A 15,548-nucleotide genomic window follows, 5' to 3' on the forward strand; every position below is an offset into this window, starting at 1 on the left:
AGATTGCTTAAAAACAAATTTTCAAGAAGGGAAAAAACACAGATATGAATGCAATCAAGTATGCAACTTAACCAAGGATCCAAACAACATTTTAAGCTCTCAAAATCATCTCTCAACAACAATTTTAAGCACATAAATCCCAAAAAAACACACACACACACACACACACACACACACACACACACACATACTAAACAAGTCTAACCAATTTTATATTTCAAAAACAAGTTAAAACAGTTTAGTAAGCATACATTAACACATATAAACCTTGTGATGGCCAAATCACATTATACCTACACATGTATCAGGAGTAGCAAAGAATATTACGTGTTGTGTGTGAAAAACATTGCAAGATTGCATAAGTGTATACATGTTATGACGATTTGAGATATGAGAAAGTCACTTTAACTCACATACAATCATAACTGTTTGATGGGGACTATCACCTTCGAGGTACATCCTATAACTCTCACATCACCTAGAATACATGCTTGCAATCATATTTAAAGCATTTTGATCTTTTTGCTTTTTATTTTTCTTTGCATATTTTTCTTTTTAAGCAAATCATGCATGGGCATATAAGAGATAGAAAAGAATTACCCAATTATGTTAAGCTTTTGACATTCCAATTTTGCTATGCCAAAGCACACAAATGTCATTTCATGATTGGCGGGCAACAGTGGTGAGATGGTTATTTATGCCTTTCTCTTAGGATTTTCTAGTCCTTCCGGTCAAAAAGAGTGATACGAATGTTAAGTACAAGAGATCACTTAGCCTTACTCATCACAAACACGAGTCACAAAGCTCACTTGCTTAGTTGTGCATAGAGATGCTCATCTAAGCTACAAGAAATAAAAAATTTAGAAAACTTTGTTTCAATGACCTTCCAAGGTACACAAGTACCAATGTACACAAAACACACACTATTTTTGTATTTTTCTGATTTTTCAAAAAAAAATTTATATGAAAAACAAAATAAACAAAACTGAAAACAAACAAAAACATGTTAAACAAAGCAAAACATAAAACTAGACTGACTCAAATCTTGAAAGCAAAACACACAAGTAATGCAAACACAAAAACAAGAAGAGAGAAAGAGAAAAGTGATAGAATCACTTAGAGGCCTTTTCCTTCCACACCTTGGAAGAACCTTTCCTTTAAGTGAACCCTTGAACTGGCGGTGAGGGGGAAGAATTGAAATTGTTCAAGTTCGAAAGGAATATGAGGGCTTTGAAAAGATTTCCAAGAGGAGCAAGAGATGATTGAAGTTGATTCTAGTTTCCAGATGCTATCATGCCGTTGCTCTGCTGAGTGACTAACCACTTATAGCAATTTGGTCTTGTATGACCGGCAACTCCACAATGATGACAGAGATGCTACTTCTTCTGTTTAGGCTTTTGAGAGTTAGCCTTCTTAGCCCTAGGGTTTTTAGCTTCTTTCTTATCTTGCTTAGGGGGTGCTCCTAAGATAGATTTACCTTTGTCTATGTTCTCACTAGCTATATCAGTTTTAACATCATTGTTCTCAATAACATTATTACTAGGAGGAACAAAAACAGTAGTACTAGTAGAAGCAATATTAGAAGAAGAGAGACCATACCCTAAACCTGTTCAATCAAAAGCAAATTTCTGAAGATTGAGCATCTCATCAACCTTTGCACTTGAAGTCCTTCCCAATTGAGCTTTGACTTGAAACAGCTCCGCTTCAAGCTTCTTGGTCTTCTCAGCCAAGAAATTGTTCTTGAACCTCAGTGCTCCAATAGTCTGATTAGTTTCATCAAACTTTGTGAAAAGCTCTTCACGATCAAGTTCCACATCACTGAGCTTCTTGGTGGTCAGCCTATAAAGTTTCTCATGTTTCTCAAAAAGCTTGTATAATTTCTCATAGGCTGTATGGATATCATCTTGATCATCCATCTTCTCAAACTTGGACTCCACCAATTCTTCTTCTTCATCCACATCTTCAACAATCCCTTCAGTAGCATTGACAGTGGCAGTGAAGGCATTCAGGATTCCGTCATCCTCATTGTCGGAATCATCCTCAAGCTCAAAGTAGCAGCAAGTGCGTTGCTCTTCCCAATGCTCTTAAGATATGTAGGACACTCCTGTTTTATGTGACCAAAGCTTTGACACCCAAAGCACTTAGGTCTTGCGGGAAAAATATACTAACAGCCATCCCTAGCATCCTTCTTCCCTTTGTCTTGGCTCTTGAACTGAGAAGAACTGGATTGCCTACGGTCCTTCTCGAAGCCCTTCCCATTGGCATTCTTCATGAACTTCTTGAATTGCCTGGTGATGTAGGACTTCATCTTAGAATCTTCATCGACTGAAGACTCATCTGTGTCACTGCTCTTGGCTTTTAGTGCCATGCTTGCCTTTACCCGATTTGCCAATTCTAGTTAACCCTAGCTCATAGGTCTGTAGATTGTCAACCAGATCTGTTAAAGGAATCTTGTCAATATTTTTTGATTCCTAGATCGTCGTGATCTTTGCATGGAATCTCTCGAGTAGAGATTTGAGCACTTTCCTCACGATCTTGGGTTCAGGATTGGTTTCCCCAAGATTAAAGGCTAAGTTCACTATGTCCTTGAGCTTGGCATAGAACTCATTGAACGACTCATCCTCCTCCATCTTGATTTCTTCAAAGCTTGTAATGAGCCTCTAAAGCTTTGAATCTTTGACAGCCTTAGTTCCTTCATAGGTTGTCTGGAGAATGGTCCATGCCTCCTTAGCAATTTCAGTAGAGGATATCTTATTGAACTCTTCATTAGTAACTGCATTGAATAAAGCATTCAATGCCTTGCTGTTGAAGTTTGCCGCCTTGATCTTGGCATCATCCCAATCAGCCGGCGCTTCCTTTGGCTTGGTCCAGCCAATCTCTACAGCTTGCCACACCTCTTCATCTAAAGACTGCAAGAAAGCTCTCATGCGTACTTTCCAGTATGCATAGTTAGTGCCATCAAATAAAAGAGGTATAATTAATGACTGTCATCTATCCATGACAAACAGGGGTCAATAGATCAACACATTAAAGATTAACCCTAATCAGAGTGTGCCTACTCTAATACCACTTGATAGCCTGAAAATGAATTGACCCCTTGTGATAAATTAACCAATTAATTTAGCCAAGTGAATTAATTAAGTTAATTAACATGCAAACACGTGGTAGCACAAACAAATCACCAATAAATTAAGTATGCAGCGGAAAATAAATTTGATATGGTGATTTGTTTATGAATGGGGAAAACCAACACGACAAAAACCCTACCGGGTGATTTTAAGGTCACCATTCTCGAAATTCCACTATTATCACAACAAGCGGTTACAAGTAAAAGAATCCCAGTACCTTATACCAACCTAAAGTTGAACCCTTACCCCAATACTCAATTGGACTTGTTCTGTAGTGACAATTTCTCCTTTTGATGCACGGCTCCTAATACGTGACTAACCAATTGCACGGATCCCAATACGCGACTTTAATCACCAACTAGAGAAGGTTGTTGGTTGCAAAGTTCTTTAGTTCATCCCAACAATGAAGATCAAGAAGATGCTTGGTCACAAAACCCTACGATGCACAAATATAGCAATTTCTTCACAAGAATGATGAACTAGGGCAAATTCTATCTCCAATCACAATTTGCTTGAACAAATTTTGCTCAACACTTGTGCAACTTGTGAACTCTTTGACGGCCCTTAAAACAAACCTTTTATATGTCTAGAGTTGTGAGAAAAGAAAACACAAACACATAATCACAGATTAGTGTCAAAACAGAACTAGAATTCTGTTTTTCATAAACCTCGACAGATACCCTATCTATCGAGCTGCTGTCAAGCCACGGGTCTCAATAGATAGCTAGCTATCGAGCTTTAATGAACATCACTTCTTCAACTTGTTTCTTGGACAAACTTGCATTGCTTTAACACTTGATCTTGAAACATAGTTTCTTGAAGTATTAAACACATCCTAGATCTACCCAATTACAAGTAAAATGCGTTTTGTCAAAGGATTATCCAATTACATAAAATAGTGACATATGTTCCTAACAAGTGAATCACATATGTCCTAACATGCAACCAATGGTCTTGCATCCTCTAGGGAGTTCAACTAATTCCCATGTATGGTTAGCCATAATTGATTCTAACTCACTATGGATTGCATCCTTCCAAAAGGTTGCATCTACTGATTTCATGGCCTCTTGATAAGTTTTTGGGTCATCTTCAATGAGAAAAGTAGTGATAAAGTTAGGCCCAAAATTGGTTCCCTTTTTAGGTCTTTTACTACGTCTTAACTCTTGTGTTGAGTGGCTTTCATCTAAGTTTGAACTTGATCTCACTTGAGGTATGATTGATGAGGACTCATTAGTGAGTCTCGTTCTCTTCATAGGAAAAATATGCTCAAAGAAATCAGCATCCCTAGTCCACTATGGTGTTAGTCTCCAAAACTAAGCACCTATATGCAGGACTATTTTGTGCATATCCTATGAAGACACTATCCTTGGTTTTAGGACCTATATTTTCTTTATGTGGTTCAGGAATTCCAACCTTTGCCAAACAACCCCACACCTTAAAGTACCCTAAGTTTGGTGCACGTCCTTCCTATAGTTCATATGGAGTTTTTCTAATCTTTTTATGTGGGACCCTGTTTAATACATGACATGCAGAAAGGATAGCCTCCCCCCACATGTTGGAAGGAAGACCAGAGCTAATGAGCATGGCATTCATCATATCCTTTAGAATTCTATTTTTTCTCTTAGCTATTCCATTTCGTTCAGGTGTACAGGGTGCAGTGACTTCATGAATAATACCATTTTCTTCACAAAATTTTTTAAACAAAGCTGAACCATATTCTCCTCCTCTATCAGACCTAAGCCTTTTAATTTTCTTATTTTTTTGATTTTCAACTTCTGTCTTAAATTTTATTAACATGTTTTCAACTTCATCTTTACTACTTAAAAGGTATACTCTTGTATATCTAGAGTAGTCATCTATAAATGTCATATTGTTTTGAAAGGTTTTTTGAAATGTTTTGCTTCTAAACATATTTCACACTTTGAATGCTCTGAATTAGTTAAGTTTGGAATTAGGCTCATTTGTTTCATTCTTTTGACGGCTGCAACATTCACATGCCCTAGCCTACCATGCCAAAGATCCAAAGACTCAACAATATAAGCAGAAGAGTTACTAGATATATTCAAGTTCTCACAATCAGTTTCAAGCACAAATAAGCCTTCATGACAAAATCCCTTGCCCACAAAATCACCATTTTGACAAAGAACGATCTTATTAGATTCAAAAACAAGTTTCAGGCCCACCTTATTGGGCAAGAACCGAGACACTAATTTTCTACATATGTTAGGAACATGAAGAACGAAGTGCAAGGCTAAAGACTTACCAGAAGTAAATTTCAGAACTACCTTTCCCTTTCCAACAACTCTTACAGTACCAGAGTCTCCCAAATAAACATTCTCTTCATCTATTACTTCCTCATAATTAAGAAATAACTGCTTGCTGAAGCAAATGTGTCTAGTTGCCCTAGTGTCCACTACCCAATCAGTTATGTTATTGACTAACTTCATTTCCGAAACAAGTGCTGCCTCAGATTCTAAGATAATATTAGGAACATCATACATTTTGTTAATCAATACAAACAGAAATCGCTTCTTAAGATTGTTGGAAGTATAGTTTGGAAAATTGTCCAATTTGATTAACAAAGTTACAAAGTGATGATGCCGAAAATATCACCAATAGGTCACACAGCACTCGCGACTCAAAGCGAACCTGCACAACAAAAACAATCGAAAGAAAGCCTTAGAGAGCACCGGTGTGGTGCTGGCCAAACACTCTCCGAAGGTCAAGTTAGAACTATTCTCACAACTCTAGAGTGCTAGAGAGGGTAAATTATGCGTACCTTGATTTGCGAGGGTATTAGGGCTTTTATAGTAGTAGAGAGTCGGCTTTTCCTTCTTGGTATCCAAGTCTTTTCCATATGGGACTCTGCTTCCAGTCTTTCGTGGTGAGCAAGGTTTTCCTTATAGAGGAGATCTATTTTCAGTGTGCGTGTCTTCTAGAATCACCCTTGTGCTCGGATTTCCATATTGGAATTCTAGGGCATTTCTAGGCAATGAGCGATAGAGATCTTAGATCATGGGCCCTTACTGTGCCCTTCGGCGATGGGCCTTCGAAGAGCGTTGGATCATCATTACACTGGCCCAACAGTTCCTATCCGTAAGGCCCATTACCATAGGCCCGTCAGGCTTATATTTTATCCTCTTCAGTTGCCCCTTTCACCCCAAGGGTCCGTCATCTCTTAGGACAAAGGAACCATGGGGTGACGAACCTAAGGTAAAGGGTGTGACGGATATTTTCTATGACGGAATGAGGCCAATAAAACAAAAAGGAGGTTTAAAGGTTATGGTGACAATGGGTTGACGGATTCGCGCAAGCTAGGATGACGATCCAAACAAGGAGTCCGTCGACCATACCAACTACAGACAGGCTGTACGAAAGTCATTAATGATGGTGACACGTGTCATAATTTGATTGGGTTTTATCTCGAATCGAAGCGACGCTTCGACTTCCGTGCATTTCCCTTATAAATAAGGGGAGTTATCCCTCACATTTCTTCAGTTTCAGCAAAAATTAACCTGTCAGAGCTCACCCGTCACACCTATCAGAGCATACCCATCACGTTTTGTCAGAGGCTGAACCGTCCAGTTGCTTCAACCGTCAGTCCTATACTTACTCATTTCGTTTATAAAATTGGTAAGTGCTCTTTTCAAAGTCAATCTTGTTTTCATTTTCCTTACCATCCACACCCGTTATGGACACATAGACCCCGTCAGAGTCTTAGGCTCTTGTCGTTTTATGTAGGAAAAGTCTAGTGCATCCAGTAACCAGTCGGTTGTTCGTGACGAGCTGGATTACGAGGAAGTATATCCGTCCGGTCATAGAGAACAAGATAGTCCTGGTGACGATAGGAGTCCGTCCACCTCCTCCTCGTCCTCAACATATGAGGATATGGAGGTGGTTGAACAAGACGAAGGATCTGATGGCGGTGAGGAATAGATTGTTAGATCCGTCGTTGGTGCTGATGGGCTCAGGGAGTTCGTCATGCTACCAGAATGGACGGTGAATTACTTCTCGTCTGTCATCAAAGAGAAGCACTTTAAGACGTTTAGGGATAACTATCAAATTCCAGAAAATATTTTCATCCGTCTACCCTATAAATCAGAGAAATGTTATTATGAAGGGGTAGATGATGTCGGGGTTTATGAGCAAATGTTGAAGGCCGGACTCAGGTTCCCCTTGAGTTCGCTTCACCGTGAGCTCCTCCGTCATCTGGGATTATCCGTGAACCAAATTTCCCCTAATGCTTGGAGGGTCTTCATAGCGATGGAGATCTTGTACGACGTAATGTCCGACGGAGCCAAGAGGCTGACGGTTAGAGAGTTCCTTCATTGCTACCGTCCGGACAAAATAGATAGGTCTAGGGGAATATATAGCTTCGTCCGCAGGAGTCCGCTATTGAAAGTCATCTATGATACGCCAGACTCAAATAGGGATTGGAAGAGCCGTTACTTCTTCCTAGAGGGTGACGATTGGATGTGTCGTCCAGGGGACACGGATTTCATGCCCGTCAACACTACTTGGGGCATATTACACCCGTCTAGCATGGACCGTCCTCAAAATTTTTACTTATTTTCATTATGTATGTTTGAAACAATCTAACCGTCCTCTCTTCTTTGCAGTTAGACGACGCCCCCAAGTCGATTTTAAGGAGTTCACCTTTCTTGAGAAAATCTTCTCAAAGACCCAGCCGGAGGAAAGGACTTGGGCGAAGCTTGTGACACTTAAGACCATTCATTGGTATTGCAACGGACCAGAACCAACAGCTGCAGCCGTCAAATACGAAGCACAGATCAGGAGGCGTAAGTTCGTCACCCTATTCTTGGTAAGCTACGTAACTTATTTTGATAATTAATACCCCCGTCCGTGTTTCAGAGATGGATGACGCCAAGAGAAGAGCTTTGATCAGAGCCAAAGCCGCAAAGAAGACCGGCGATGATGCTCCCCCTGTGACGGGCCCAAGCAATCCGTCTGCCAAGAGGAAAACTCAGCCCAAAGTGGATTGTCAGGCCAAGAAGGCCAAAGTGTCTTTAGAACCCATCGTGGGACTTATGGCGGAGCCTCCGAAGACCGCAACTCCAATCAAGCACGGGGTTGGGAAGGGCCTAATGAAGGGCCCATCAAAGGATCAAGAGAAGCCGCCCGTCCTTCTTCGAGAGGATTCTAAGCACGCCTTAGAACAGATTTCCTCCATCATATCGGCGAAGGATTATGAAGACCTAGGCAATCACTCGACGGAGGCCATGGGTGAGACGGGCCTTTTTGCAATTACACAGGTAAGACAGCCCGTCTACTATTCAAATGCAAATTACATCCTCTTTGCCCATTGTTCGTTTCATAACTATCGTTGTTATTATTTTTTAGGCAATGGTCATGATGAAGGGGTTGATGGGATGGTGCCTCAGCCATGAGACGGCCTTGGATCGTGTACGGGCGAAAGCGGAGCAGACGGAGGAAGAACTTCTTCAGTTGCGAAACTGGAAACCCAAGATGGAGAAGAAGCTTGAACTTTCAGAGAAGGCAAGGAAAAGCCTTGAACAGGTGACGGAAGAGGCGAAGAAGGCTCTAGAGAGCAAGGACAAGGAGATAGTAGATCTGAAAAATGAAGTCCGTCAGGCTAAGGATGTTGCAGTTCGTGAATACCGTGACTCCGACGCCCTAATTACTGAGCTAGGTGATTCTCTCCATCAAGGCTTCATGGATGCCCTCCGTCAGGTCAAGCAAGCTTATCCAGACTTGGACATTTCGAAGTTCAAAGTTGAAGACCCAGCTTAGACATCCGTCGTGCCTGTTGCTTCAGAGGATACAGATGACCTCTTTGCTAATGACGATGCCCTTAGTGACGAGGAGTCAGCACCAGCAAAAGTTGAACAAGCTAAGCCTGACACGGAAACGGTTCCTCAGTCCGTCGTCAATGCGGACAAAGCTCAATAGCTGGATTTTTTCTTTTTCATGTACTTTGGGAACAATTCTCATCCGTTGTTGATGATATGTAAACATTGCCTTTTAATGGCCTATTTTTTGTTAAATGCATCCGTTCACTTCATTTTATATGTTAAATGTTTTAATTTTTTGAATTTTCTAATTTTGCTCTTGAATTCTGTCATTGTTTGACCTATTTACATCCGTCCAGCTATTAATTACTTATTGGATCCGGCATGTATAGGTATATTTTTGATCCTAAGAATTTATTCTTTGGAAACCTGTCTATCCGTCCACTTTGGTTTGGGCTCGTCACCTTTGTAGAATGTTCCGTCCACTTTGTGGACTCATTTTGGATTCGTCCATTTTGGACTTCCAATCGTCATCCTTGTGGTATGGTTCGTCCATTTTGTGGACATGTTTTATGTCCGTCTATTTAGGACTTTAAGTGGTCATTCTTCTAGGATGTTCTGTCCACCTTGTGGACTTTATATTATATCCGTCCATTTTGGACTTCAAGTTGATGATCCGTCCACCTTGTGGACTTTATTTTATTATCTATGTAGGATGATCCGTCCATCTTGTGGACTTTATTTTATATCTGTCCATTTTGGACTTCAAGTGGTCACCCTTCTGGGATGATCTGTCCACCTTGTGGACTTTATTTTATATCCGTCCATTTTGGACTTCAAGCGGTCACCCTTCTGGGATGATCCGTCCACCTTGTGGATTTTATTTTATATTCGTCCATTTTGGACTTCAAATGGTCATCCTTCTGGGATGATCCGTCCACCTTGTGGACTTCATTTTGTATCCGTCCATCTTGTGGACTTCAAGTGGCCATCCTTTTAGGATGATCCGTCCATTTTTGGACTTCAAGTTGTCATCCATGTAGGATGATCCGTCCATCTTGTGGGCTTTAAGTGGTCATCCTCCTGGGATGATCCGTCCATCTCGTGGACTTTATTTTGTATCTGCCCATCTTGTGGGCAATTATAATAACACATCCATGTAGAAAATCAAAATCGTATCTGATTATTATTCTTAATAGAAATGCGTAAAGGAAAAGTGCCTGCCCTCTTGGGCTTAAAAAGGCACGACTAGATTGTAGCGAAAAATAGCTGAAGAAAAACTAATAATTAAAAAACTTAAGAAAAAAACTGGTCGTCGTTCGCCGTGTTACTATTACTGGTAGTACTTTCTCAAGTGCTCGGCGTTCCATGGATGAGGCAGCTTCTTTCCGTCTGTCGTCTCCAGGTGGTAGGTTCCTTTCCTTTTCCATGACGTAACTCGATAAGGTCCTTCCCAATTGGGGCCGAGCTTTCCCTGTGTAGGGTCTCTAGTTGCACCCATGACCTTCCTGAGTACGAGGTCTCCTACTTGGAAGTCCCTGTGTCAGACCCGAGAGTTGTACTGTCTGGCCATGCGATCCTGGTATCTAGCAATCCTTTGCTCCGCCGCCGACCTAACCTCGTCTATCAGGTCCAGCTGTAGCCTCATTGTTTCGTCATTCCTGCTCTTGTCATGGTTGTGAACCCTGTAACTTGTGAGCCCAACTTCGGCCAGGATGACTGCCTCGCTCCCGTACGTTAGTCGGAATGGCGTCTCTCCTGTTGGGGTCCTTGTCGTTGTCCTGTATGCCCATAGTATGCTTGGCAATTCTTCGGGCCATATGCTCTTTGCCCCCTCGAGCCGAGTCTTGATAATCTTAAGCAGGGATCGGTTCGTGACTTCAACCTGGCCATTAGCCTGAGGATGGGCGGGTGATGAGTAGTGGTTTCTTATTCCTAGCTGTGAGCAGAAATCCCGGAAGTAGCCGTTGTCGAACTGCCTCCCGTTATCTGAGACAAGGACTCTAGGGATACCAAACCTGCATACGATGCACCTCCAGACAAAACTTCTAATGTTCTTCTCTGTAATGGTGGCCAAGGCTTCCGCTTCTACCCATTTCGTGAAGTAGTCAATACCTACTACCAAGAACTTCAGCTGCCTTACCGCCGTTGGGAAAGGTCCCATGATATCTAGTCCCCACTAAGCGAACGGCCATGGAGCCGTCATAGGTGTTAGCTCCTCGGCTGGCTGTCCAATAACATTGCTGAATCTCTGGCATTTGTCGCAGCTTTTGACGTAAGACTCGGCATCCTTCTGCATGGTTGGCCAGTAATACCCAGCTCGCACCAGTTTGTGCACCAATGACCTTGATCCAGAATGGTTCCCGCATATCCCTTCGTGTACTTCCCTCATTACGTAGTCTGCCTCTTCGGCCCCCAAGCATCTTAGATATGGACGGGAGAAACCTCTCTTGTACAGAATGTCTTTTATCAAGACGAACCTTGCCGCTTGGACCTTTAGCTTTCTTGCTGCCTCCTTCTCATCTGGCAGTAACCCGTCCTTTAAGTATGAAATTATCTGTGTAGTCCAGTTACTTTTGGAGCGTATCTCCTGCATGTTGCCGGGGTCTATTAGTGGAGAAAGTTGAACAAAAGAAAGTACATTACCCGGTGTTATCATATGTTCTGCTGAAGCGGTTTTGGCTAGCCGATCGGCGAGCTCATTTTCTCCCCTGGGGATTTGGATGACCTTGGCTTCTAGCTCGTCGACTCTCGCCCTTACTTGATCAAGATATCTCTTCATCCTTTCCCCCTTGCATTCATAATCTCCGTTTACTTGATTGGTCACGACTTGAGAGTCGCAGTAAACGACTACGCTCTCGACTCCAGCGGCTTTGGCTAGGTCGAGTCCTGCCGCCACTGCTTCGTATTCCGCTTCATTGTTGGTAGTGGGGAAGTCGAGACGGACCATACATTCAATCTTGTCTCCTTTAGGTGACAGCAATACGATGCCGGCTCCCTCGGCTCGCCGATTGGATGATCCGTCGGTATATATGCTCCACTGGGGGGACTCTTCTGCCCCCTTGTCTTCGTCACGAGTAAATTCTGCTATGAAGTCGGCTACGACCTGTCCTTTAATGGCTGCACGTGGATGGTACTTGATATCAAACTCGCTCAATTCTATCGCCCACAGCGTCAGTCGACTTGCAGCTTCAGGATTACTCAATGCCCTTCGCAAGGGCTTGTCGGTCATTACGTTCATGGTATGGGCTTGAAAGTAGGGCTTGAGCTTGCGAGCCACCATGACTAATGCAAAAGCGAGTTTCTCCATAGGTGGGTATCTTTCTTCGGCACCGCAGAGCGCCCGACTGGCGTAGTATACGGGCTTCTGTACCCTATCCTCTTCTCTAATTAAGGCTGCGCTGATTGCGACAGGGGAGACAGCCAAGTAGAGGAAGAGTTCTTCACCTAGTTGCAAGGGACTCAGTAGGGGTGGTGAAGATAGATATGCTTTCAACTCTTCGAATGCTCACTGACACTCATCCGTCCACTCAAAAGACTTCTTTAACGTACGAAAGAAGGGCAAACATTTGTCCGTGGCTCTCAACACAAATCTATTTAATGCCGCTATCTTGTCGTTAAGGCTTTGTACTTCCTTCACATTTCGCGGGGGGGCCATCTCTATTATGGCTCGGATCTTGTCCGGGTTAGCCTCAATCCCTCTTTGAGATACCATGAATCCTAGGAATTTTCCTGCTGTTACGCCGAATGCGCACTTTCCTGGATTGAGCTTCATGTTATAGGATCGAAGCGTACCGAATGTTTCCCTAAGATCTTCCAGGTGGTCTTCCTCCTTCTGGCTCTTCACTAACATGTCATCAACGTAGACCTGGACATTCCTCCCGATTTGCTGCGCGAACATCTTGTTCATCAGTCTTTGGTATGTTGCCCCCGCATTTTTTAGGTCTAATGGCATTACTTTGTAGCAGAAGAGTCCTTGACTAGTCACGAACGAAGTTTTCTCCTGATCAGCCTCGTGCATGCGGATCTGGTTATAACCTAGAAAGCGTCCATGAAGCTTAGTAACTGGTGTTGAGCCGTTGAGTCTACTAGGACGTCGACCCTTGGTAGGGGATAGCTATCTTTGGGACACGCTTTGTTAAGATCGGTGAAGTCCACGTACATCCGCCACTTGCCATTCGCTTTTTTCACCATTACTACATTCGCCAGCCAATCGGGATAGTAGACTTCCCTAATGAAGCTTGCCTCTTGTAGTTTGCGGACTTCTTCCGCTATTGCTTGGTCTCGTTCCGGGGCGAACACTCTCTTCTTCTGTCGGATGGGTGGAAAGGAGGGCAGTACATTCAATTTATGTACCATGACCGAGGGATCGATTCCTGGCATGTCATCATAACTCCAAGCAAACACATCTTGATTGCTCCTCAAGAAAGTTATGAGCTCTTGACGAATTGAAGGGTTTGGCGAGCGTTCCGATTTTGGTTGTTCGGTCCGGATTGGAGCTGTCGAGAGTTATCTCTTCTAGCTTCTCTGTTGGTTCTGCCACCGTTCGGTGCTCTTCTATGTTCAAGGCCTGGATTTGGTCTTCCATCTCCATCATAGCCACGTAGCATTCCCGTGCGGCCATTTGGCTTCCGCGGAGCTCTCCTGCCCCATAATCCATAGGAAACTTGATCATCAGGTGGTAAGTCGATGTCACCGCCTTCCATGAGTTGAGCGTGGGTCGTCCGAGGATAGCGTTGTAAGCAGATGAGCAGTCGACCACCAGGAAGGTTACGTCCCTGGTGATTTGCTGGGGGTAATCGCCTACCGTTACTGATAACGTGACCGCGCCCAAAGGGAATACCCGGCTCCCTCCAAAACCAACGAGCGGGGCGTTCGTCGGTATCAATCGCTCCTTGTCAATCCTCATTTGCTGGAACGCCGGATAATACAAGATATTGGCTGAGCTGCCGTTGTCGATCAACACCCGGTGCATGTTGTAGTCTCCTACCCGCATGCTGACGACAAGGGCATCATCGTGTGGGTGGTGTAGGCGTTGTGCATCTTCCTCTGAGAACCCGATAATGGGGCCTTCTCTCCTTGCTATCTTCGACACGGTGCCCGTCAGCTGGACGCTCTGCACCATCCGGAGGTATGTTTTGCGGGCCTTTTTTGAAGACCCGGCTGCAACTGTTCCTCCAACTATCATCCTTATGTCCCCTATGGGAGGTCTTGGTCGCTCGTTCTCTCGCCGAGGGTGTTGTTCTTGCGGGAGTGGATCCGTTCTCTCCTTGCTGACGAACTTTTGCAGCTTTCCTTGTCGGATAAGGGCTTCAATTTGCTGCTTCAAGTCGTAGCAATCGACTGTGTCGTGACCATGGTCACGGTGGAAGCGGCAATATTTATCCCTGGATCGTTTGTTGGGATCACTCTTCAACTTTCTCGGAAACGTCAGGGCCCCCTCGTCCTTAATCTGCATTAGGACTTGGTCTATTGGGGTGGTTAACGGGGTGAAACTTGTGAACCTTCCGCCCATGGGTTTAGGGCGTCTCTCCTCCCTTCGGTCTCCTATCCTGCCTTTCTTCCGCCCCTAGTCCTGTCGGGGGTCTTCTTGTCGGTCTCTTTTCTTGGGCCTATCTTCTCGGGCTAATAGCGCGTCTTCAGCGTTCATATATTTGGTGGCCCTGTAAAGCACCTCTGACATGGTCTTTGGGTCGTTTTTGTATAGGGAGAACAAAAACTTACCCCCCTTCAGCCCATTCGTGAATGCTGCTACCAGTATCTTGTCGTCGACTTCATCGATCGAGAGCGCCTCTTTATTGAAGCGTGATATGTAGGCCCTTAATGTCTCCTCCTCTCGCTGCTTGATATTCATTAGGCAAGCTGTGGACTTCTTATACCGATGTCCTCCAATGAAGTGCGTAGTAAATTGAGCGCTTAGCTCCTTGAAGGTGCTGATGGAGTTGGGTGCTAGCCGGCTGAACCAAATCCTCGCTGCGCCCTTTAGGGTTGTAGGAAAGGCCCTGCACATAATCGCGTCTGCCACTCCCTGAAGGTGCATCAGGGTCTTGAAGGTCTCTAGGTGATCTAGAGGGTCTTTGACCCCGTCATAACTATCCATATTTGGCATGCGGAACTTGCTTAGCAGGGGGAAGGAGTTGACGGTTGTCGTAAAGGGCGAGTCAATCCGGTTGACAAGGTCGTCAAGATCACTGGACACTCGTCCCTTGAGAGCGTTCATCATCACTTCCATCTGTTCCTTCATCGCCTGCATCTCCGCGATGATGGGTGGTGGAGTCGTATCTGCCAGAGAAGGAATGCTAGTGTCCCGTCTCACTGGTCTGCTCGGGGCGTTGCTCTCCTGTGGTCCTTCGTGATTCCTCCTTTCAGCGCTGGTCCCTTCTTGATCCGCTCCTTGGTTATTGGTCGCCGCATTTTTCTGGTTCAGCTGCTCTTCTAAGTCGTGATTTTGTTTGGTGAGGCGCTCCACGGCTGTGGCGAGCGTCCTGACCTGTCTCTCAAGAGCAGTCGTAGGGGCTTCTTCTTCTTGAACATCGTTAGTGGTCGCCATTGAGCGAGTGAGTACCATGTAACTTTTTTGTCTAGGAAGCGATAATGTGCTACGTTTCCCACAGACGGCGCCAACTGATGATGTCGAAAATATCACTAA

This window comes from Quercus robur, chromosome 7 (assembly GCF_932294415.1).
Source record: "Quercus robur chromosome 7, dhQueRobu3.1, whole genome shotgun sequence".
Lineage (NCBI taxonomy): Eukaryota > Viridiplantae > Streptophyta > Magnoliopsida > Fagales > Fagaceae > Quercus > Quercus robur.